Source organism: Pseudorca crassidens, chromosome 12 (assembly GCF_039906515.1).
Source record: "Pseudorca crassidens isolate mPseCra1 chromosome 12, mPseCra1.hap1, whole genome shotgun sequence".
Classification (NCBI taxonomy): domain Eukaryota; kingdom Metazoa; phylum Chordata; class Mammalia; order Artiodactyla; family Delphinidae; genus Pseudorca; species Pseudorca crassidens.
Genome location: NC_090307.1, coordinates 41,789,163 through 41,815,551, shown reverse-complemented (window position 1 = coordinate 41,815,551; position 26,389 = coordinate 41,789,163). Strand labels below are relative to the sequence as shown.

The following is a 26,389-nucleotide window of genomic DNA, read 5'->3' as shown; positions in this document are numbered from 1 at the left end:
AACGTGCTCTTGGTTGGTCATAATTTTATAGCCCTCAGAAACATGCACCAGACCAAGGCAAGGCAGCCAGACCAGTAGCAGCTACTGTGATAAGACTTGGCTTGAAAGGATAAGTGAGGCCAGCTAGCTCCTTTCTCATGTAGAGAATTTAACTTCCAGGACTGAGACTGAGGCTGCTGAGCCTGTTGGGAAGCCATGAGAGAGTAGAAAAGCCATGATCAATTCTGGCTGCTGGGGGCCTTTGCATTTCTGCTTCCCTCTGTGAGCCCCCAGCCCTGTGGTCACTTCTGCCCAGCTTGGCCTTGGGATTGCATGTTCTGTAGGATAGGATTAGTTAGGAGTACTTGTTCCAGAGACCCCAAACAAGGGTAGCTGAGGCAAGAAGAGCTACTTCTCTTTCGTGTCCAAGTCAGAGCATAGACAGCTCATGGCTGGGGTGGCAGCTCCATGGTCCTCTGGGATCTTGGTGGCTCCAGCTCTCTCCTCTGCCATCCCAGGGTCTAGTCTTCATCCTCGTGGCCTGAGTCAGCACATTCACGTTCCATGCAGCAGGATGGAGGAAGAGTAGAAGAGAAGGCATGCTCTGTCCAGTCCTTTTTGGACACCTCTAGAAGTTGTACACAAGACTTCTCTCATATCAATTAGATCTTCACTGATGAAGAGACTGGGAAATACATTCTTTTACTAGCTGTCCATGTGCCTTGCAAAAACTGTGGGTTCTGTAACTGCAGAAGAGGGCACGAACAATAGACACCTCACAATCTGCTTTGTGTATCTTGAAAGTAAACTCTGTTGCTTGAGGCTGTCTCTGTGCCTTGGTATGAAAGGCATCTAAGTCACCTCTCAGAATGTCCTTCTTTCATTTCATGCCTGTTTGTACGTACTCCACTGATTGTTTCAGCCAAACTAAACAAAGTTTCATTTGTTCATTTACTAAAATGTTCTTTTGTTAGTGTCCGTTGTGCACTTCAAGTACAGTCCTGGGTATTGAGAAGACACAGAAATGAACTAATACGAGGTCTCTGCCCTCAAGGAGCTCACAGTTTGGCAGAGAGAGATGTGTGAGTAAATAGTCGCGCTGTTGTGTGATAAATGCAGTGATGAAGACCCTCGTGGAAGATACAAAGTATACCTGCTAGGATGGCAAAGAAGCGTGCTGGCTGCATCTTCCCCCTCTTTCTTTCTTCAAGACGCAGGAAATGAAGGCCCACACACTGGCCCTAACTAAGCACTAGCCATGGTAGGGGCACTGTCAGTCCAAATTCAGATACTCTTTCCTATAAGAACTTCCCAGTTTTTTCCTATCCGTGGACAGAGTAAAAGCTTTCTAACGGCAAATCCTTGAATCTACTACAGGAAAGAGCAATATATATACAGAGTATATAATACACGTATAACTGTATGTACAGTGCTTTATGTCATATAACATTCTTCTTACCACAAACCTCATTTATCCAGAAATCCAGTTACCTAGTTTTATCAAAACTGGTATTTCTTTTGGACATTTGTTACATGACAGTCTTTGTTGACTGACTTACCAGTGGTGTTTTTGTTTTACTTTAAATCTTATCCCCATTTACTTTTTGTCTGCATCTGTCTATAGAAAGCTGATCGTTGATTGGCATTAATGGTGCTTTAGGGAATACACAGTAATCTTAGGTTGAAATGGAATTTTTATACAAAAAAATTTAGATCAGTTAAAGCGCTGTCAGCTTATCAGAATATAGGAGATAACATAAGATTAATACAGCATTGCTCCTGCGACCTATCTCCTGGGATGTGGAAATAGCTGCTTTTCAGACCTCTCCTCTGAAATGGTGTTTTCTCTTTGATGATCTTACCTAGAGCCCGTTGCTACCATTGAACTCTTCTCTGTTTGCTCTGTTAGATTATGTGTTAAGTTTATGAGTTGAAAGCACTGTTATGCATCATAGTTTATTTGGATTAATTATAACTCTAAGTTTTGTTTTAATTCTTGCCATCATAGGTACTACTGGGACTGTTAAGAATTTTTTCCTGGAAGAGAATTATTTTTTAATAGGGAAGGTGGGAAAGACAGATATGGTCAGAAGCATTTGGGAGAGAGCAGTGGCTGAGACAAAGGGAATTCATATTTTTATATTGATTATAATCAGCTGCTTGCTCTTTGCTTCATATTAATCCCTTTAGATTCTCTTTTTGAAGGCATTTTTTGAAGGCATATGTTGTAATAATGACATCTCAAATAATACTAAATATTTTTTGTATATAAAAGTGAAATGAATCCCTAGCGTTTGAATGATCTTCAGTGTACATTTGATTCTTTTTGATAGACGTAGAAAATTGTTCTGAAAGTCATTATACTGAAACTTATGGAACTTCATATTGGAACATATGGAACTATGTAACTTCAGTTGTTTTTTTGTTTTTAATCTGCATTGTGTCTGGAACCGTGGATATGTCCTTCCGTGGAATCATAGAGTGTTACAATTTCAAGGAATAGGACCACCTATATAATGTGAGTGAGTCCAGTGCAAAATGAAAATGTGGGGCCCCTTATTAAAAACCATTAAGAATTTCAAGACCGTGAGAGCAGAGCATTAAACCAAAATGTGGAGCCCTTCTAAGCGTGGGGCCCTGTGTGACTGCACAGGTCACAGGTGCGTGAAGCCTGCCCTACCAGGAAATCTTAGCATGCATTTAGTGTAGGCCGCTTCTTTAATAGATGAGGATGTGTAGCATTTATATGAAACTAGATGCTGATAAATTATTACTGTATAGCAAGACCAAAGCCTCAACCTTTAAAAATGGTGCTTCGGAAGGTTTCTGTAAGCATTTTTAGTCAGTGTAATTTAAAACCACCATCAGGTATTCCCAGTGGTCATAAAAATAATGGCATGGGTAGTTGAAATAAATAATCCCACAGAATTTTATCCTAAATTGTTTCCCAATTCTCCATCCAACAGGGTTTCTTTTTTCTTTTTTAAGATCTTTGTCATAGTTTCTGTCCTGCTGCAAATTTTATTAGCTTAGATTTAGATTTCTTTATTCTCCTGTAAATGCTCTAAGAGTTCTAATGAGCCTTGAAGGGACCCACAGGAAGGGGACTGAAGAGAAGCAGAGGGCATTTATAATCTACAATGTAGATAACAAGCCCTTAAAACTGAGAACAGTGCCTGTGTAAGTGTGGTGGATATTCTGTTGCTGCAGGACACATGGAAGACTAAGTAGCATGTGTTTGTTATTGAAAGTCTGCTGTATATACCCCTGTCACTATAGGTTTTTTTATTAAATTACTTTTATTAACTAGTGATCAAATAGTTTTTGTTTTGTTTTTGCAGAATCACGTTAATTATGACTGCTGTTAGAAATAAATGGAAGCAGCTAGCTCCTTGAGCATGATTCATGGTCACGTCACTTTAAAACTTAAATGTTGATCTTCTGATAGCTACTTTGGGGGGCATTTTTGTACCTTGTTTCATTAGCTTACCCAATTTTATATGTTTTTTTTTTTTTTTTTTTAATCATTATTTATTTATTTTTGGCTGTGTTGGGTCTCCGTTGCTGTGTGCGGGCTTTCTCTAGTTGCGGCGAGCGGGGGCTACTCTTCGTTGCGGTGCACGGGTTTCTCACTGCGGTGGCTTCTCTTATTGTGGAGTATGGGCTCTAGGTGCATAGGCTTCAGTAATTGTGGTGTGCAGGCTCAGTAGTTGCGGCGTACAGGCTTAGTTGCTCCGCGGCGTGTGGGGTTTTCTTGGACCAGGGATTGAACCTGTGTCCCCTGCATTGGCAGGCAGATTCTTAACCACTGCGCCACCAGGGAAGTCCTATATGGTGTTTTAATAAAACTCACAGACGGTATAATGTGAATTAGACCTGCTCTTCTAGCATGGTAGAATACATTGGATAGCCAACAGAAGAGAACTATTAAAAAAATGTATGAACAAACCAACTGCTCATGGCACAGGAAAATTAGGACATCATGGAGTTAAGGGAGTTTGTAATGCAAACAGCTACCAGCTCGTAGAGCTGCCTCTCAGCTCCCATAACAGATATCAACTCAGTTGATCAGAAACAGTAAGAACTAACACCCTTCTACATTGAATAATTTGGGGTCATGTTTTACTGTTTTGATTGCTGTGTGCAATTGCCAGCTACAATGCTGAATCCACTTTACTTAACTTTCAGTTTTTGGCTGACTTTTCCTACAGTCTGGTGTCTAACAAGGAGCTTTTGCTTCTCTTAAGTGCTGACCCAGGAGCTGAGACCTGTGATGTGGATACCAGCCACCTCTTGCACCATTAGGGGAGAAACAGAATAGAGGATATGCCTGTTTGAGAGCATTGCCCTTTACAAAATGGCTCTGAAGTTTATAACATGCTTTACAGATGAAATTCAGTAATCTGCTGAACATTTATGGAGTGTGTGTGATGTATAAGGCCCAGTGTTCGACTCAGTGGGTGATAGAAAGATAAGACGTCTTAATTCCTGCTGTAGTTAAAGGTAAGACATAAAAATAGTTATAGTTAGAATAAAAGTCGATTCAGTGATTTAGACATTTGTCTCATACTTATTAAGCACCTACTGCTATGAATCAGACACTGCTCGGCACGGTGAATTCAAAAATGCCTTCCAGGACCCCCAGTCAAATGGGTGGACTTGGCATACAAAAATACACCTGCGTGATAACGTCAGTAGAGGTGTGTGGAGGGAGAGGTCTGCGGAGGCGAGAAGCGGTTCCTTGAATCCCAGCAGCATGTCAGCAGGAACAGCCCTGGGTCCTGGGAGTACAAAGCCTCTGCCTTCACGGAACTTTGGGCTGAGTGTTACATGAATCTGGCAGATGGACAAGCAGAGGCCATTTCAGACAGAGGAGTCAACACATGTGGAGACGTGGAAGCCAGAGACAGCATGGCACACTGGAGCCTGGGCGTGGTTAGCAGGGCAGGGCCCCTGAAGGAGGTGCGGATGCGTGGCCGGCTCATGCTGGGCATTGTCCCCAAGGCTCTGTCGGGGACGCTCTTCCACGGGCTCTTCTGTGGCTTCCCGTCTCCTCAGCAACACTGCCTCAGAAAAGCCTTTCCTGATCACCTGGCAGAGAGGAACAGCCCACACCCTTGCTAACACAGCACCTGTCCTTTTTATTTATTTATGGAGTGCTCCTTACTAGCTGACACTTTTTGTTTATTTTTGTTTATTGTCCGTGTCCCAGCACTTGGCTACAGTTCCATGAGAGCAGGAACCCGGTCTGTCCTGTTTATTGCTGTATCCCTAGCACCTAGAACCCAGCATAAAACTAGCATTTGATAAATGTTTGTGGAATCAATGTAAGTATGGAATGTTTTACTATGAATTTTGGATTTTATTCTATAGACCAGTGGCTCTCAATATTATTCTTCTCTAGACCACTTTATACCAAAAAATTATTGAAGACCTCAAAGATTTTTTTGTTTTGTGGGTTATGTTTGTTAATATTTATTATATTAAAGATAAAAACCTAGACATTTTAGACACTAATTCATTTAAAATAATAATAAATCCATTACATGTTGATATAAATATATTTTTAAAAATACCTGCTTTCCAAAGCAAAAAATTAGTGAGGAGTGTGGCAGTGTTTTATATTTGTGCAGATCTCATTGTCTAACTTCTCATAGCTGGATTCTCAGATCTTCTTTTGTATTCAGTCTTTTATGATATCATATGTCATGTAGCCTCTGGAACTCAGCTACATACTCATGATGGAATGAGAGTAAAAAGGCAAATAATGACTTGATATTAGTATACGATTAGTTTTGACCTTGCAGGCTCCTTGAAAGGATCTTGAAGACCCCCAGATGTGGTCCCCAGGCTACCATTTGAAGATCTGCTGCTGTAGGTGGATGGTTTTCTAACTTTTTAGTAGCAAGAGTATGTTCTCAAATAATATCTTCTACCAAGCTCCAATGTATAGCTAAAGATAGAGCTGTTTGGGTTAAAGTGCATCTGTGTTGGGCATTAGGTCCCAGGAGCCCTGAATTCCCTTTCTTTCTCATTGCTCGGCTAAGGAATGGTACCTCCAGGGTGGGAACATTGTGTGAGAGAGTGAGGCAGGTGAGCTCTTTACCACTTGGTACCATAGTTAAATTTCAGTACGTATTTTATTTAATGGCTTTTAATATATCATAGCTTACTATATTTTTGCGTGAACTACTAGTATCTTATAAAGGCCATTTTCCCGTAAATACACGATCATTGGTTTGCTTTCATAAAAAAAAATTAATTGCAATCAGAGACCTTATTTTGTTTGAGGTTTACTTTTCCAATTTTGTTTAAGAAACTTTACTGAAATTTGCAGGAACCTTATAGAAATATTTATGTCAGTAAACATTACCTAACTCAGGTTTTTAAAAACAAGTTGCCTTCTTTACACATCTGAGAGTATGTAAAATAAAATTCAGTCAAGGCCCAATATGTAATCAGACAGAAGTGAAGAGGTAGAAGTGGTCTAATTCTACTTGCCAAATACAGGAGGGATTCTCACGGTCGGGAGAGTGGAGGAGAGTGGCAGCTGGCCAGAGTCAGACTGGCGCCTGCACAGGTGCTGTAAGCAGCATCACCACTGGCTGGCTTTAGTATGTTGCTGTGTTTAAAATGCAGTTATTTGCCTCAGGAAACATCCTCAAGTTGGCCTATTTTGTGACTACGTGGAACTGTTTCTAATGTTTTTTTTATCTTGAAAAAGGATCACAAGTTTCCTGTAAAGCTTCTGGTTTTGCAAGTAAATCCTGTCTACATTTTGTAGGTTCTGTTCTTTGGGAGTTTTATCCGATAGACAAAATAAAATGACCATGTTATAACATTAATCAATTATCATCATCATTACCTGTATCATTAAAAAGAGAGAGAGATCATCCGTTGTGTATAATCATAACACAATGTTTATATAGAATACAAACTCTAGCTTTATTTTCTACCTTTTAAGAGGTGGAAGGGAAAATTGAGGGATACCGAGAAAAGCAATGAAAATAATTGCAGGACTGAAAAGTACAGTCTTGGTTTTGGAGTTAAATGTTTTAAGGTGTGATTTAGTTACTATTCAACTTCATACATGATTCTTCTTATGAAAAGAGAAAAATCTGTTTTAAAGAGTTACAAATAGGGCACATCTCCATAAAAGGTAGAATGAGATATAATTGGGCAAATTACCTTCTAAATTAGGTTTAACATTCAAAAGAACTGCCTAATAGTAATACCAATAAATTCCTAATTATCTTTAGAAATATGAGGGATGATTCTCATTTAACCATTCTCTCAGTAAATATTCAAGTCTATTTTGATCGTATCATAAGTTTATTTTAAAATTTCATTTATTTTAATTTTTTGAATAGGTAGCATCATAACTTTCTGAGCAGCATCTCCAGTTATTAATATTAAAGTGCGCCTGTGTTTTTTTGAAGTGGATGGAGTCATATAGTATTAACATATCTGTAGACTGCTCATCATCCTCCTTCACATCAAGAGAAGAGGAAAATACTCATAATTTCTTATAATTGTATGTCTAATAAAAATTAATTGGTGATATGTGGGGGAAATAATGTTTTAGTAATAGCTACCTTGTTTAAGCTCGCAGTCCCTTCACCTTACTCTTGATCCTTCTACTTAAAGGATCCCTATTTTTTCTTTCCATTGCTCTTCCTACCTTCTGTGATACAATTCACTTTACTTAGTTTATTGTTTGCTGTCTGTACCTCTCTTCCCACATAGTTTTTTTTTTGGGGGGGGTGTTATAATTTCTCATAATATTTTTATTTTTATTTTTTTAACATCTTTATTGGAGTATACTTGCTTTACAATGGTGTGTTAGTTTCTGCTTTATAACAAAGTTAATCAGCTATACATATACATATATCTGCATATCTCCTCCCTCTTGCATCTCCCTCCCATCCTCCCTATCCAACCCCTCTAGGTGGTCACAAAGCACCAAGCTGATCTCCCTGTGCTATGTGGCTGCTTCCCACTGACTATCTGTTTTACATTTGGTAGTGTATATATGTCCATGCCACTCTCTCACTTCGTCCCAGCTTACCCTTCCCCCTCCCCGTGTCCTCAAGTCCATTCTCTACCTCTGTGTCTTTATTCCTGTCCTGCCCCTAGGTTCTTCAGAACCACTTTTTTATTTTTTAGATTCCATATATATGTGTTAGCATACGGTGTTTGTATTTCTCTTTTTGACTTCACTCTGTATGATAGACTCTAGTTCCATCCACCTCTCTACAAATAACTCAATTTCATTTCTTTTTATGGCTGAGTAATATTCCATTGTATATATGTGTCACATCTTCTTTATCCATTCATTTGTCAGTGGACACTTAGGTTGCTTCCATGCCGTAGCTATTGTAAATAGAGCTGCAATGAACATTGCGGTACATGACTCTTTGGTTTTCTCAGGGTATATGCCCAGTAGTGGGATTGCTGGGTCATATGGTAGTTCTGTTTTTAGTTTTTTAAGGAACCTCCATACTGTTCTCCATAGTGTCTGTATCAATTTACATTGCTACCAACAGTGCAGGAGGGTTCCGTTTTCTCCACACCCTCTCCAGCATTTATTGTTTATAGATTTTTTGATGATGGCCATTTTGACTGGTGTGAGGTGATACCTCATTGTAGTTTTGATTTGCATTCCTCAAATGGTTAGTGATGGTGAGCATCCTTTCATGTGTTTGTTGGCCAGCTGTACCACATAGGGTTTTTGAATGCATTAATCTTTGTGTAGTTTAGTGATACATGCCAAGTGCGTAGAACAGTGTTTGGTACATATTTGTTAATCAAATGAATCATTTTTTTCTTTGGCTTTTAGAAGTAGAGGTACATTTCTTCTGGGGAAAAATACTCAGCAAACTATTCAAAGTGTTTAGAGGCTTCAGTTTCTGGCAGTGTGGCAAATTAGAAAGTGGAAAAAAAAATGTCTCCACTTATTAAACATCACAAATACTGGGCCAGATATTCATACCTTTTAAACCCATAGTTGAGCTGACAAGCAAGTAAGGAAATGCCTCAGTGGTCAAAAGCAAGAACTCTTGAATCCAGGGAGGTAAGCTAATGGTGATGTGGCGCTATGCTGGGGGTGCTGGTATCTGTAGATCCCTCGAGGCCTAGAGCTTTGGATTTTGCAGGGTGACCATGGGGTACTAGGCAGAGTCTTGGGATCAAGCAAGGTGAAAGGTCCAGAGACTCTGGTAGAAAGCTGAAACTCCCTGAAAGGTGTTGGTAAATAAACTAGGAAAAAATTTAAAAACTTGTACCACAGTGCAGGGGTGGGGGACAATAGGAGTACGGTAAGGAGGATTGCCTGTCTCAGCTTGTCTTTCATTGGGAAGGTGGGCGGTCTTCCCTGAGAAATGATAACTACAAGTCCACTCTTCACTGGGTTTGGGATTGGAGCTCATGCTACCTGAATGGCACAAAGCAAACAAACTAACAGAAAAACAAGCCAAGAAGTTAGTGAAAGGTGATCTCAGGTTGTTAGAACTGAGAAGCAAAGCAGATCCTCTCTGGAGGAATATAGGAACACATACTTCAGAGAATTGATACAGTTAAGTTTCTACGAACATGAGCTCACAGTTGAAAAAAAAAATCAAAAGCTCTTCAAATAAGCTACGATGAGTTAATCAGTGGAACTAGGAAACCATATAGTCAGGCACCAGAAACTGCAGATATTCTAGTTGTTAGATATAGAATATAAAATAAATGTTTACTGTGTTCAGATAGTATAAAAATATAGCTAAGGAGCAAGAGGCTATCAAAAATAATTAGACAAGCTGAATTCAGCAGAGCATAAAGGAAATACTGTATATTGAACAAAGAGTTTACTCCAGGAAGACAAGCTTGGTTCTGTGTTAGAAAATCTGTTAATGTAATTATCCACATGAACAGTTTAAAGCTTTAAAAAAACAAAAACGTATTCTAAAAGATACAGAAAAAGCATTTAATAATATTCAACATTCTTTTAGGATACAAACTCATTCCAAAATAAGGATAGGAGAGAAATTCCATAACCTGACAAAGGGCATCTGCAAAAAACCTACAGCTGACATCATACTTGATAGAGAAACATTAAAAGTATTCCTTTAAAAATCAGCAACAATGTAAGGATGTCCTTTGTTACCTCATTTCTGCAGCATTGCACTGGAGCTGCTAGTCAGTAAGGCAAGAAAGGTTACAGGCTTTAAAGAATGAACAGAATGGTCATCCTTAGAGTCAGTATGAATATTCTCATAGAAAATTCACCAGACCACAGATAAATTTTTAGGATTTATAATAGTTAGCAAGTCGCTGAATATAAGATCAATGTAGTAAAATCAGTTCTGTTACTCTAAACTAGCAGCTCACAATAAAAATGTAATTAAAGATTTTCACATCAACTATACTCCAATAAAATTTTTTTTAAATTTCACAATAGTGAAAAAAAAAGCTCCATGGGAATAAATATAAAAAGAGGTAACAAGATCTTTATATATAGAAAGTTTAAAAAATGTATTGAAAGACGTTAAAGGAGACCTAAATAAATGTGGGGACACACTATGTTCATAGGGAGAAAGACTGTTTCTTGTAAATATATCAATTAACCTGTCATTGATATATAAATTCATTGTTATATCCATAAAAACCCTGTAGGGTATGGTTTTGTTTGTTTTTGTGAAACTTGACAAGTTAATTTAAAAATTTATTTTGGAAAGGAAATGTCTAAGAATAGCCAAGATATTTCTGAAGAGTACTTGTCCTACCAGATTTTAAGACTTAATGTAAAGCTTTAATAATTGAGTTAGGGCTTCCCTGGTGGCGCAGTGGTTGAGAGTCCGCCTGCCGATGTAGGGGACGCGGGTTCGTGCCCCGGTCTGGGAAGATCCCACAGGCCGCGGAGCGGTGAGGCCCGTGAGCCATGGCCGCTGAGCCTGCCCTTCCGGAGCCTGTGCTCCACAACGGGAGAGGCCACAACAGTGAGAGGCCCGCGTACTGCAAAAAAAAAAAAAATTGAGTTAGTGTAGTATTAGGGCAAGGATACACAAATAGATACAGTAAAAAAAAATTGAGGCAAAAAAAACAAAACAGAACTCTACATACATGGAAATCTGATATATGACAGAGCTGGTGTTACAGATCAAATAAGGAGATGGAATCCTCAGTAAACGGTATTGGGATTTATTGTTAGAAGGCAGGGGAGAGGATGGTTTCTTACCTCACACCATATTTAAAAAAAAAATTCCAGATGGATTAAAAATTTGTGAAAGGCAAAATATAAGCCTTCAGAATAAAATATTAGAGGGTATTTTATGATTTCAGGCTTTCTTAAGTAGTTGCCAAAAGCACACCTGTTGAAGGAAAAGGTTAATAAATTTGTGTATATTAAAACTGAGATCTTTTGTTTCTTGTTTAAAACAGAAAGAGCGTGTAAAGACAGGTCACAAGTACTCAAATAGAAGATATTTCTAACACATACAGCTGACAAAGATTTTTTAAATCACAGTAATATATACACATATATGTATATATGTCCATGCACATACATATGTCAATGTGAAAAGATAAACGGGCAATAGAGAGGAAAAGCTTTTCGTAGAAAAAAATGAATATTTGTCAACAGGGAAATGCACATTAAAACTACACTGACAGAATTATAAAAGCTGAATAATACCCAGCATACTCCTGTAATGCTCTGTGGCCAAGGTCAGCAAACCTTCTGTTTTAGGCTTTGCAGGCTGTACAGTCTCTGTTGTAATTACTCAGCTTTGCTGCTGTAGAGCAAAAGTAGCCATAAACCATACATAAACAAATAGAATGGGTGTGGCTGTGTTGCCATAAAATTTTATTTATAAAAATAGTGGTTTGCCAACCCCTGCTCTGTGGCACCAAAGATAATGAATTATTAATACATAAACGTGGACACATCTTACAAACTAGACTACAAAGGTAGCAAAACATACATTATAGTACGATTCCATGAATGTACATTCCAAAGGTAGACTGTAAAGAATACAGATTTATGGGTTTTACCGTGGTTACTGGAACTTGACAGACTTTGTCAAGGCCAGAACTCAAAATCGATGTTGGCCAAAGTACCTAACTTTTTAAAGCATCAGTTTTCTTATCTGTAAGATGATGGGCATAGGCATAATAGTACCTAGCTCATTGGATTGTTGGGAAGATTATTTTACATAGTGCCCCTAAAAGTGCTTAGCACAAAGTTAAAAGTTCAGTAATTGTTGCTATGCCTTTATTCTCCTTTTAAAATTTACATTCCTATTAAAAGAAAGGATAACCTTTCTTGCTTTGGGAACTCTAGGTATTTTTTATCCAGGCTTGCACTGCCTGTAGTTAACGTGACTGACAGTAAGGCTTGAAATACCCTCACCCTGAAGTCTTGAATAAGGTTTAATTTCTTTCAGTTAGCACAGTGTTTGAGACCCTCTGATGTTTTAGTGTCATGTTTAGATCACCAAACTCCATGTAGCTTGCTAAATACCTGACAGAAACAGTTTCCAGTGTCATTTAACCTTCCTCTGTAGCATTTAGCATGTGCCACGCTCCAGGTTCTTCTCTGACCTCTTAAACCTTTCAGTTCTCTAAATGCTGCCCACCCCTAAAATCATGACTTATCAGCTTTTTCAGCTGAAAAATGAAGATAAAACCCATTCAGACAATTTTCCCCTCAATCTTCTATGTGTGGCTTCTGTTCTCTATAACTTTCTGTCATACCACCCTGATCACAGATGTTTATACTGTCTCCTCTTTAAGGATAGTGACATTGTCTAACTCATCTTTGTTCTCCCAGGGTCTGGCAGCATGCTTGGCATATAGTACATAGGTGCTGATTATATTGAAGTTAAGTGAATGAATGTATTCATGCCTTGATTTTGTTCATACAACACCAGTGTTTGCAATATTTGGCCTGCCAAAGTAGGATGTTAAATCTGTTTGTAACCCTAAAGTAGCTTTTAGCTAGCTGAAACAAACTTAAAAGTTATTTCTTTATATTCTAAAAATTCCAACATACGTAAAAGTAGAGGAAATACTAAAATGAACCCCCTGAAACCTGTTTCCATCTTCCAGATTCAGCAGAGGTTAAGATTTGCCACATGTGCTTCACTTCTCCATCTTTCCCATCACCTTCCTGCCAACCCCAAGTATCTTTTTTTTTAATTAGTTTTTATTGGAGTGTAGTTGATTTATATTGTCGTGTTAGGAGCCCAAGTATCTTAAAGCAATATGAGACACCATGCTATTTTACCTCTAAAATTATTCAGTGTGGATCTTTTAAAAGTGAGAACGTTTTCAAATCTATCCATAATGATGTTATCATTCCTAATAAAACTAACAATAATTCCTTAGTATCATCTTCTACCCAGTCCATAGTCATATTTTCCCAGTGGTCCCTATAGTGTCTGTTTGAGTTGGTTTGTTGATTCAAAAGTCAAACAAATCCACACATTACATTTGGTTTTCATGAAAAAACTCTTCTTATGAAGAGATAAAGCAATACCTAGTTTTTATTATTTCTCACCCCCCTTTCTTTTTGTTTTTTTTAAATACTCTCCCTCAAGATTAGGGTTCTTTATAATAAAACCAGAGACTTTGCAATTTTAGGTAAATGTTTCATCTCCCTTGAGACTGCTTTGCTGTTCTTTTTTGTTAATCAAGCACTTTAACGTGTATAGGGCAGTACTGCACTTAACAGCACAGCAAAATGCGAGACTGAAGGTTGTTAAATTTAACTGTTCTCTGCAGTACTGTTAGGACTTTTCACTAAGGCTGTAAAATTATTTTATGTTCATTAAAACGTATATGCTCTTTGATAACATTTAAACATATCTTAAATACTTTACAGTAATTTTTCTTGAATTTATGGTTGTATGGAGGAGGCTAAATTTAGGCTGTAACACAGTATGTGTATTTGGAAAAATCTGCTCACGGATGAACTTAATTCTTACATACTCTAAAGCTGAAACGGAGAAATGTCATCTGCAAAAAATTTATCTTTTAGTTATGGTATTTTTGTCGGTAATAAAGAAAAACATGTGTAACTGTTTAGTGTATAATAAGGGAAGATAATTACCCAAGTGTTTAGAGGTTTTAGAAGAATGCAATTTTGAGAATTAAGTGGAATTTTAAAAAATAGTGCAGAAGTAATGTTTTGAGTTACTGATGTGAATTAAATAACAGGATTATTTCAGGGACTTTTTCAACAGTTTTCCTGTTAACTTTCTATTATATTGTTAAGTGAATAACATCCTAATTGCAGTGGTTTTGAGGGTTTCTGAGAGCAGGAAGCAAATCCTATGTCTACTCCCAAAGAGCTGAAAAAAATTCCAAGAAAAGGCACTTGGGATGTTATCTCCTAGCATGGACCTTACCTAGTGTCAGTGCAGAAGTCCTTAACTAGTATCAGAAGCCATGTGAAACTAGGAGAAAACTAAATTGAGGCAGTGAGGTAGAGAATAGCTATTCACAAAAACAAAAGGCAAGGGGCCAGAAAGTTGAGTAAAAACAGCAAGAGAGAATGCAGAAACAATATAAGCTAAGAAAAGAAGTTAAGTGGCATTAGAGAGTAACCAAATTAGGAGGAAAAAAACCCACAAAAACCAAAACCAGTGTACCAGATTGCTGACTAGTTAAGGGAAGAAGATGAAGAGTGTTTGGTAGTGTGTGGTACCTGTGATAAGTCTATGAAGTAGAATTCATGACTAACTAGAGTACCATCTTTCTGTAACATGCTAATAAATGAACAAAGGGTTGTTTTTTTTTTTTAAGTAAATATTTCAGACCATAACTAAATATTTCAGACCATTATCTTGGACCAAAATCTGATATCTACCCCCTTCCCAAATTTGTTTTCATTTGGTCTGTTGAGCAAATTTAAAACTTTTTCGATCCCAAAAGGTCACTTAAGTTAACCTCCAAGTAACGTAAGACAGTGTTTAAGTGAAGTAGTTCTCAAAAGACCCTTCATGTTTGCAGTCGTAAAAGACAACCAAATTTCATTTGAGGGTACTATCGTCCTTTGATATTTTTTCTTCCTTCTGTCTTCCCAGATGATTCAGTGGAGGAGGAGGAAAAGTATGGCACTGAGCTCTGGGGAGTGCATGGGAGAAGGAAAAATAGGGAAAAGGGAATGACAACAGAGATTTCCATTTAGTCTGCAAATTGTTTTTGGTTTTTCTCATCCCAAGCCCAGAGCCAAGAGGCTGTGGGATCTTACAGTCTTGTTTGTTATCCAAACTGGCGGTAGCAGTGCTGGTGGTAATAGCGTAGCACTGTCTGCATTCTCAGTGTGGTTGGCCAGTTTCTAGTGGATTCTTTATCCACTCTGGTTGGCCACCTCATAGCACATACACATTGCCTGTGCATTTTGGCTTGATCTGTGGGCCAACAGCCATCTGTGGGTAACATTTGAGAATCTCTGTTTAAAATCTGAGAAGTAAAATATATTTTTTAAATAAAAGATTTTAAACATACAGTAAAGTACAGTAGCAGAAGCCCAGGAACGGTCATGAACTCACCTTTACCCTGTGTCTTATCTTTACATTTTTCTCTACTTGATTCTCTTCAGTTAGTATTAGGTTTGGCTGCATCTAAAAGATATGTTTCCCTTCTTCCCCCCAAAAAGAGGTGCTTTTAAAGAGAGTTTTTTCCTCCCAGGACATGGCAGCTGTGTGGTCATCAAGCACCCTACTCCTCTTATCTTTCTGCTTTTCAGTCCTTAGCCTGTGGCTTGCTTTCTCAAGGTCTTCTCATGGTTGCAAAGAATGTCCTTGTAGCTCCATCCTTTGTGTTCATGTTCGGGCAGTGAAGTCAGTTCCCTTTCAATACCTTTCCCATACCCCACCCAGTGATTTCTGGTTTGATCTTACTAGCTACCTTAATCTGTGTGGCAGGCCAGGTTATGTAAATTGCCACTCATTAATACAGCAGTTTGATTTGTAAGAAAGAAGAGGAAAGTAGATATTCAGTGAGGAACTAACAACCTGCCACAATTTAGGTCTTTTATATATAAAAAAGTTCCTATTGAAGCGCTTTCCTTCCTCCTCAGAGTTAACCATATGTGAATTTGGTACATTATTCTCATGCATATTATTTTACCTTTACAGTACATACTTAAGTCCATGAAGTGTCTTATTTTAATATATTTTGAAACTATATAAATGGAACATACTGTGCATATGCAGATTGCTTTTTTCTTCATTCAGCATTGTTTACCCAGATAGATGCACATAGTTCTAGTTTAATTTTAACTAGTATGTAGTATTATACAGTTCATGTACCCTCTTGATGCACATTTATGTTGTTACCTTTTTTCCCCCATCATAAACAATGCTGCAGTCTTTGTACATTTCTCCTTATAAGTACGTGCAGAGTTTCTTCTGGGTGTATATCTAGAAGTGGAATTACTGAGTGATAGGGTAGTGCTTTCTTTAGCTTTGCTAGATATTGTCAGATTGCTCTCTGAAGTGGCTGTGCCAGATTACACTTATAACAACATTGTAGGAGTGGCTTTTTATTCCTTCCTGACACTTGTGTTGCTGCTCATCTGTTGAGGTCAAACTCATTTTCCTGAATACTGCTGAGGTTGAGTATATTTTCATATGTTCATTGGCTGTTTATGGTTCCTTGTCTGTGATTTGCCTGTTCATACCTTTTGGCTATTTTTCACTTGTGTGTTGTTGTTTGTTTTGATTTGGAGGAGTTTTTAATACATTCTGATACTAATCTTTTGCTGATTATTTCTGTTGTGGATATTTTCCCCCAGTCTCTGGCTTATTTAAATGTCTATGATGTTGGTTATATTAAAATTTTTAATTTTCGTGTAGTAATTATTTTTTCTTTTATGGTTTGTGCTTTTTGAGTATTCTTTAAGAAATTCTTATGTAACCAGGGACATAAAGATATTTGCCTATATTTTCTTTTAAAGTTTTAGAGATTTGTATCCTTAAATCTTTAATCCACCTGGAATTGGTTTTTTGTATGGTGTGAGGTAGGGATTTTATTTTTACATATGGACGAACATTTATTAAATAGCCCATCCCTTTCATACTGATTTGTAGTGCCACCTGTGTCATGTGTTGTTTGTATGTTCATGTAGGTCTGATCCTGGACTCTCTATTCTGTTTCACTGGTCTTTTAATCTGTCTCTGCCCATGATTCACACTGACTTAATTACTGTAGCTTGATTGATATATGGTAGACAGAGTTCCCTCACCTTGTTGTTCAAAATCTTATTGGTTTTCATGGCTTTGCTATTCAGTATGATTTTAGCATCTGCTTTTAAAGTTTTATAAAAGACTACATTGAGATTTTGACTGGAGCTGTAGTCATATAGATTAATATGAAGAGAATTTACTTCATTTTTTAAAAGGTCTTTCTAAGCATTTTTGTAGTTATTATTGGCAAAGGAATTCATTGAATTTTGTTTTTTAAATCTTTTTAAAAATTTATTTATTTATTTATTTTTGGCTGCACTGGGTCTTTGTTGCTGCGTGCGGGCTTTCTCTAGTTGCCCCGAGCGGGGGCTACTCTTCGTTGTGGTGCACGGACTGCTCATTGCAGTGGCTTCTCTTGTTGCAGAGCACAGGCTCCAGGCGCGCGGGCTTCAGTAGTTGTAGTATGCGGGCTCAGTAGTTGTGGCTCATGGGCTCTAGACCGCAGGCTCAGTAGTTGTGGTGCACGGGCTTAGTTGCTCCGTGGCACATGGGACCTTCCTGGACCAGGGCTCGAACCCGTGTCCCCTGCATTGGCAGGCAGATTCTTAACCACTGCGCCACCAGGGAAACCCAAGAATTCATTGAGTTTTGTATGTTGATCTTGAATCCAGCAACCTTGCTACAAGTTCTCATTAGTTCTAATTGCCTTTATTTTCTTGGATTTGCTATCATTTCTTTTGTTGTTTTTCTGTTTTCATCTTTCCAATTCTTAAATCTTTTGTTTCTTTTTCTTGTTTTACTGTTCTGCATAGGAATTCTAGTACATTGTTGGAAGGGAAAAGTGATAGAAAGCATTTTTGTCCTTTTCCTAACTTCAAAGGGAATGCTTACAACACTTCATCAATAAGTATTTTGTTTACTGTAGATTTAGGGCAGATATCCTCTCTCAGGTTAACAAAATTCATTCTATTTCTAGTTTCCTAGCATTCATTTGTTTTTGTGGTAAATATCATGAATAGGTGCAAGGTTGTATTATTTCACATAAAATGTTAAGTCCCTTGCTACCATATAGTTAAGCTTCCTCCCACCTCTATCCTTGGCTCTAATTTTGTCATATATTATGTCTTCATATTAATAAATTGTACAATACAAAGTTATAAATTTTGTTTTAATCAGCCATGTCTTTTAAGAAATCAGGAGGGAAAAAAACCAGGCTTTTGTATTTACTGATATTTACCATTGCTGATGTTTTTCATTTCTCCTTACAGATCTGAGTTTCCATCTGGTGTCATTTTCCTTCTGCCTGAAGAACTTCTGTTAGCATTTCTTGTAGTGCAGGTCTATGAGGCATGAGTTGTTTTGGCTTTTTCTTTATCTGAAAATGTCTTTGTTTCATATAATGAGAAGTCATTCTTTTTTTCTCTGTATTTAATATGTCTTTTTCCTCTCTCTGCTGCTTTCAAGATTTTTTCTGAATCTTTAATTTTCAGCAGTTTGAATGTGATGTGCTCTAGTTGTGATTTTCTTTGTATTTATCTTGCTTAGGGTTCACTGAACTTAGATTTGCAATTTTATGTTTTCTACCAACTGTGGACATTTTCAGCTCTTATTTTTATGTATACTTTTCTGCATAATTTTCTCTGTGCCCTACTTTCTGGGACTCCAGTTTCACTTATGTTAAACTTTATGGTTCTGTACCTCTGCTCAGTGAGCTCACTGAGGCTCTTTGTTTATTAAAATATTTTTCTTTCCACTCAGATCTTCAGATTAGGTTATTGTTTTTTTTATCTGTCTTTACGGTGACTGACCCTGTATTCTGTTGTTGCTAATTTGCTTTAAACCTGCCGAGTAAATTTTTCATTTCAGACTGTATCTTTGTGTTCTACATGGTTCTGTACGGTTCCATTTTGTAGTTTTCATTTGTCTGATGCGAGTTCCCTCTCTTTATTATTAAGTTCCTGAACGTATTTATAGTTGCCACTTTATAGTATTTATAGTAGTCCTCGTCAACTAATTCCAACGTCTGAGTAATCTTGCGTTCGGTGTGTATTGACTACTTTTTTCTCTTGACTGTGGGTCACATTTTCCTGTTTATTCTCATGTCTAGTAAGTTTTTATTGTATACTGGGTATTGTGGATATGTTTTTGTGACCTGCAATTCTGTTTTGTCTGAACGATTATTGACTCTTTGTTGCTCTAGCAGGCAGTCAACTGACTAGACCTAAACTCCAAGCTCTGTTTACCCTGCATTGGGCAATAGCTGATTTCTTTGTTCAGTTCTTACAGCTGTCTGGCTGTTGCTTTCATTTTGGACCTCTGGAGTCTCTTCCGTGTTGTATGGTCCAGGGCTTACCTAAGGATTGTGGTGGAGGTTATGTACGTATTTCGGGGTTCCCTCTTTTCTAGGATATCTCCCCTCACTTTCCTATTGCTCTTTTAGCTCCGGACTTCATATTTTGATGCCATGAACCAATATGATTGTGAATTCCTTCTTGAACTTCAGCTTCTCTACACAGTGTTGGCTGGTATCTGCCCTCAGGCATGCACTTGTATAAAGGCAGAGCTCACCTAGCATAGTTCCCCTCTTTCAAGGGTTGGCTTCTGTCTAGTTTCTGCCTTTGATTGCTCTCCAGTGCGTTTAGTTGTTTTTATCTTTCGGCCAGAGTTTATGATTGTTGTTTGTGGGAGGGTTAGTCCAGTATAAGCTATTCAACCTTTATGTGTGTAAATCTTCTGTGCTTTCAATTTTTTTTTAAAAAAAAGCCTTTATTTTGAAAACAATTTTAGGTTTACCATAAAATTGAGAGGAAAGTACAGAGATTTCAGTCCATATGCCCCCTGCCCCCACAAATGCATAACCTCCTCATTATCAGCATCACTCACCAGTGGTGAGTGGTGCATTTGTTTTTTTGTTGTTTTAACCAAGGATAAACCTACATTGACACATTATAATCAGTCAAAGTACATAGATTGCCTAAGGGTTCACTCTTGGAGGTGTGTATTCTTTGAGTTTGGACCAATATATAAAGGCACGTATCCATCATTATAATATCATACAGAGTATTTTCACTGCCCCCTAAATCCTATCCTCTATTTATCCTGACCTCCAGCTCCCATCCCTGGCAACCACTGATTTTTTTTTTTTTTTTGCTCCATAATTTTGCCTTTTCTAGAATGTCTTATAGTTGGAATCATACAGTATGTAACCTTTTCAGATTGGCTTTTTTCACAGTAATGTGCATTTAAGTTTCCTTCATGGCTTTTCATAGCTTGATAGCTCATTTCTTTTTAACACTGACTAATATTCCATTGTCTGGATGAACCACAGTTCGTCCATCCATTCACCTACTGAGGGACATCCCAGTTGCTTCCAGTTTTTCGCAATTATGAATAAAGCTACTGTGTAAACATCCCTGTGCACGTTTTTATGTGAGCGAAAGGTTTCAGCTTCTTTGGGTAAATACCAAGGAGCCTGATTGCTGGATGGTATCATAAGAATATGTTTAGTTTTGTAAGAAACGGCCAAATTGTCTTCTAAAGTGGCTGTACCATTCTGCATTCTCACCAGCAGTAGATGATGGTTTCTGTTGGATGAGAGTTCCTTGCCAGTATTTGGTGTTGTCAGTGTTCTGGATTTTTGCCATTGTAGTAGGTGTGTGGTGGTATCTCGTTGTTTAAATTGTATTTTCCTGATGATGTATGATGTGCAGCATCTTTTCATATGTTTATTTGCCATCTCTATATCTTTGGTGAGGTTGCTTTCACTTTTAACTTTTCTGAATCCTTATGTTTTTGATGTATGTATCATAAATAGCATATAGCTTTTATTTTAAAAAGTCCAATCTGATAACTTTTAATGAATACATTTAACCTTTTTATCTTCATTTAAATTACTTATGTATGGGGAATTTTTTCTACCATTTTGTTTTGTGCTTTCTATATTTGTGGGTTTTTTGTATTAGGATTTTTTTTTTTTTTTTTGGCTGCATTGGGTCTTCGTTGCTGTTGCAGGCTTCTCATTGCGATGGCTTCTCTTGTTGCGGAGCACAGGCTCTAGGTGTGCGGGCTTCAGTAGTTGTGGCGTGTGTGGGCTTCAGTAGTTGTGGCGTGCGGGCTCTGTGACATGTGGGATCTTCCCGGACCAGGGCTCGAACCCATGTCCCCTGCAGTGGCAGGCGGATTCTTAACCACTGTGCCACTGGGGAAGCCCTGGATTTTTAAAATGATTTTAAGTTCCTTCCCATTTTATTCCGAATTGATTGGTTTTCTTATTTCTCCTTTTTGCAGTTTGGTTTTTGATTACACATACTGTTTTTACTTAACTAGTTGTTACCTTTTAATTTAAAAAAATACTTAATTTAAAAAAGTCTAAAATTAATCAAATATCTCTGCTCTATACCTAAACACAGCAAGCTTAAAATGCTTTAATTTCAGTTACCTTTATTCCTTCTTACATGGCATTTCTTTCTGTTATTTTCATTCATTTACAAATAATTTTTGAATTCTTCTACCATGTGCCAAGTTCTCTTCTAGGTGCTGTAGTAATAGCGTTAAACAAAATAGAGGCTCTGCCCTCATGAAGCTTACAAGATAATTAATAAACTAATTATGATATATTATGTTGTAAATTAGTGTTTGGTGCTAGAATGGAAAGTAAAGCATTAGGACAAAAATAAAGAATGACTTGGGGTGGAGATGCTATTTTATATATGAGTTTCTGCTGTCTTCAGACATTTGATAAGATTTTTAGGACTCAAGTGTGAAAAACATGATTCTCTTGCTGGAGGAGCTTGCATTCTAACCAGAGTCACAGGAAGAAGTTACAGATGTGGGAGCCATCAGCACATGGTGGGTAATGCTTTACAACTGGTGGATTTCCCAACGAGGCTGTTACAGTGTCAGGCAGCATCCAGACAGATCCCGGGCAGAGTGGGATGAGCCAGAGAAGAAGACTGCAAAGCATAGTCAAAAAAGTGGGAGAACAAGGAATGACCCTGGAGCCAAGAAAAGAAGAGGTTATGTTTTACTTATAGCCTGCCTATTCTGCAAATAATTTAAGAGGCTGAGACATCAAGTAGAAGGAGTATGAGAAAGAGACTTGTCTTGGTAGTTAGGACATTAGAGTGACTTGATCAAAAACAGTTTCATTAAAGTGAAGCCAGACTACACTGAGTTGGGAAGTTGAGAAATTGGAGTCAGAATGAACACTACTTGCATAGAAGGTGGTAAAGGAAAGAAGAGAGAGAGAGTGATAATTTGAGGGGAAGAACTCAGGGCTAAGGTTGGTATTCTGGCAAAAATACAGAACAAAACCTTGGAGACTTTAGGGACTCTCTGGCCAGAAAATAAAATGGGCCTCTGGCCTGGAGGAGGTTTCTGCTGGATCCTTTACTTGCCAGAAACTGCTCCCCAGGATCTCTCGGGTTTTCCATTGCTGATGGTGGCAGTGTATTTCCTTGTATCTCAGTTCATGGTTGGGAGGAAAGATGTAAATTTTCTGAAACCTCAGTGTTCTGTTGTAATGATTTGTCATTTGTATTCAAGAGATAAAATTAAAAACATGGGAAAACTTCCCGTGACTATTGCTCCTCAAACTCCTTAGCGTGAGAGTCAAGATTTCCCCTGTTCTGAACACACCCTTTCAACCATATCTCCCAGTTTCTCTGTTTGCTGTCCCCTAGATGTCCCTTGATTTTCCTGCCTTCCTATTTTAGCTCACGTTGTTTTGTCCACTTGAAATATCCTTTTGCCTTTTCCTAATTGAAACCAATTCCCGTCATTCTCCTTCACCGGGTTCTCTCCTTTGTGCACTATAGCTCCTTGTAGCTTGGCACCTGTTGCAAAGATAGAAAAGCATTCTGTAAATTGTAAAGTGCCACAAAAACTTATTATATATCCTCCTAAACTACAAGCTCATTGAGGGAAGAAACTGAGCCTTCTTCATATTTATGTACATCAAACTACTTAGTTTTGTGTCTTGTACATACTTGATATTTATTGAAGTTTGAATGAATTAGGGATTTGTGATTCTGTGATAGCTTAAATAATGCTAAGAATGGGCATATTATACACCAGGTTCTACTTTGCAGCTGTTAAATTTATACTGAAATTCTGCTCCTATGCAGTCTCCTGTAAAAGTAGATTCCTTAATTTGGATCCTCCACTGGTTCACATCTCATTTTTTTCTTCACAGGATATGTGCCTATCTAAATCAGTAATTGTAGGTTGCAGAGTGATGTATTGGCATGCTTTTGACTATAGTAGCAGAATACCCAGTTAAACAAATAGGGCTTTATCCCCTCTGGTAACAAGAAGTCTAGACCTAGGAGATTTCAGGGCTAGTCTGTTAGTGGCTGCATGATACAACAGGGTCCCTTTTGCTTTCCATGTTTTCATGTTGTCATACTTAGCATGTTGATGTTGGCTTCCCTCATGACCTCAAGATGGCTGCAGCACTTCTAAGTATGCTCTGCAAACAATATCCAAAGCCAGAAAAGTATAGTTTCTCCTTCAGCATCTCTATGAGGGAGCATAACTTTTCCTGAATGCTTCCCAATAGATTTCCCCTAAGATCCTATTGGTTGAGGTTTGGTTACTTACACTGGCAAGAGGAGTAGAACAGTCACAGTTGACTTGGACCAATCAAGAACAGGTAGTCTAGCAGAGAATGATCACTTGAATTCAGTTAGGGGTCTAATGCCATGAAAAACATGGGGTGGGAGATAAGGAACAAACAGTATCTGCCACAGGTGCTGTCTGTGTGTCCTTGGCCTTCCCACCTGGGAAGTTAATATCCTCATAGATTTCTAAGAGGAGGAGAGATACTTTCTACAGTATTTCCACTGAGCTTGGTGTTGGATCTCAGAAATACTTTATTCACTGATTCACTTATTCATGTAATAAACATTAACTGAGCACATATTTTGTGCCAGGTATTGTGCTCAGCATTGGGGAAGTAGCTGGTAAGACTTGGTCCTTGTCCTCAGGTGGTGGCTGGTGTATAGTCCAGTGGAATAGGGTGGCTGAGGTAATGGGGGGAGGAGAGAGTTATTCTGTAATAAACTGATTTTAGGAAATTTATTTTTCAACAGGAGATGTGGGACATGTGGATTTGGGATATGAATTCATTTGAAAAACCACTTTGGGGTAAGTTGATAGCTGGGAGTAAATGACTTGAGGGTTGTACTTCTCTTTACATTGGGATTTGCTCTTACTGTGATGTAGGTTCAAACTTATGTTCATTGGACTTTATGCCTCATATACACACAAGAAAATGGCTTGTACTAAAATCCTAGTGTAGTAATTTGAGAAATAAAACCATCAAGCATAGCCACAGTACTAATTAATATTCATGCATTCACTTCTCATTCAGGAGGTCAATTTGAAGACTAAATGAAGACCAGGTTTAGAAATAGAAAGATACTTATTATATACGGTTTAACCTGCTTGCGCTCAACCAATAATCCTGTCATGTGGACTGGAAAGCACTCATAGCACCAGTGTTATGGAGATGGAGGGTTAAAGTTTGTCTCTGAGCTTCTCGTTGCAGTACTCCAAATGGCCGTTTGAATTCTCATTGCATCAGTACAAATATAAAAGATTCCTGATTTTTCATTTCATCTAAGAAAGAGCCTCTAGAAATGCTATTTAATATTTACTGAGTGTTTACTATGAGTGTGTTGTGCATTACTTCATTTAATTCAGGGACTATAAGGTGGGTATGTTTTTCTCATTCAGAGGAATAAAAAGGCCCAGATTTATGCAAATAAAGTACAATTGTTAGGATCACATAACTAATACGTTTTGGAATTGAAATTTGAATTTCAGCATTTGGCCTAACAGACCCTCATTTCTGTTTTAAAATGCTGATTGTGTTGGGTGTCCCCAAGACCAACCCCAGGTTTAGTGACTGGCTAGGAGGGCTCATAGGATTCAGCATATGATCATAATAATGGCTAAGATTTATTACAGCAAAAGGATACACAGCAATATTACAAAGGGAAAAAGTGCGTGGGGTGAAGTCTGGAGGAGACTAGTCACTAGCTTCCAAGAGTCCTCTCCCAGTAGATTCCCACCGGATGAGCTTAATTCCTCCAGCAATGAATTTTGACAACACATGTGAAGTGCTGTCAACCAGGGAAACTAATTAGACTCTGTGCCAATGTTTTTATTGGACCTGGTAATGGAGCCACCTTCCACCTATCATGTACCAAAATTTCAGGCTCCCAGAAGGAAAACATGTTTTGCATAAACCATAATGTTTGTATAAACAGTTTAGGCACAGTGAGGCCCACTTATCATTTAAGGTAAGTTTTATATCATTGTAGGGAACTGTTTACCCTTCAAGTTCCCAGACACCAGCCAAGGGCTAACCTTGCAACCAAGCCTTTCTAAGGACAGTAATCTCAGTCTTACATCTTAGCTTTTATCCTGTACACTGATTTATTCATTTAAGGATATTGTTCTTATGATCATTTAGCTTCTGAAAAGTAATGAGAGAAGTAGGTATTATGGCAAACGAAGTTCTTTAGTGGTGTTTATTTTGAGGGTCCCATGACTGCCCACTATTTGATTTGCTGGAAAGACTGACACAACTCAACATAATGTTGTACTCATGGCTAAGTTTTTTTATTACGGCAAAGGTTACAGTGCAAGAACAGCAGGAAAAAGATATATGTAGGTGATTGCTAGAGAGATCAGGCACGGACTTCTAAATCTTCCCTCTGTGAGGATCACAGGGACACGATTTCCCCTCTAGCTGTGAGTGATAGAGACACGTACAAGATGTGTCGGACAGGGAAGCCCATGAGTATTCCAGTCCAGAGTTTTTATAGGAAGCTGGTTACATAGGCATACTACTGCCATGTGGCCAGCCATGGCAACTGAAACTTAGGGCTCCAGACCAGATACCAGGTGCTCATCATAAATCTTGATGATTACTTTAAACAATGCTGACAGCCTGGTACATCCTGACTCATCACCTCTAACATCCTTAACCAGTGACTGTGAACATTCCAGGAGTTTAGTTCTCAGAGTGTGGCCAGGGGTCATTGCCATGGCTGTAGGCATCCCCCAGGGTTTAGCAAGGACTGGGTAGGACTCTTTGTTAACTCTTTCCTCTCAGACTCCTACATGAAATAATGCTTCATTTGCTGAATGCAAAATTTAATGATGATATATTTTTATAATATGGTACTCTATACTTAGAAAAAATAATTGATAGTAGAAATAGTTTG

The 26,389-nt window shown here is 38.1% G+C and overlaps 1 protein-coding gene across 4 annotated transcripts in view; it reads left to right on the top strand.

Moving 5' to 3' along the window:
• The window catches only part of GALNT1 (polypeptide N-acetylgalactosaminyltransferase 1), a 125,467-nt gene that overhangs the window by 22,292 nt on the left and 76,786 nt on the right, over nt 1–26,389 (top strand). For 2 of the 4 annotated variants that reach the window (XM_067699326.1, XM_067699325.1), the window contains exon 2: nt 24,245–24,299. The exons of the other annotated variants lie outside the window; for them this stretch is intronic. The gene's annotated coding sequence lies outside the window, so the exon portion shown is untranslated. The remainder of the gene's footprint in view (nt 1–24,244; nt 24,300–26,389) is intronic. 4 annotated transcript variants of the gene reach the window in all.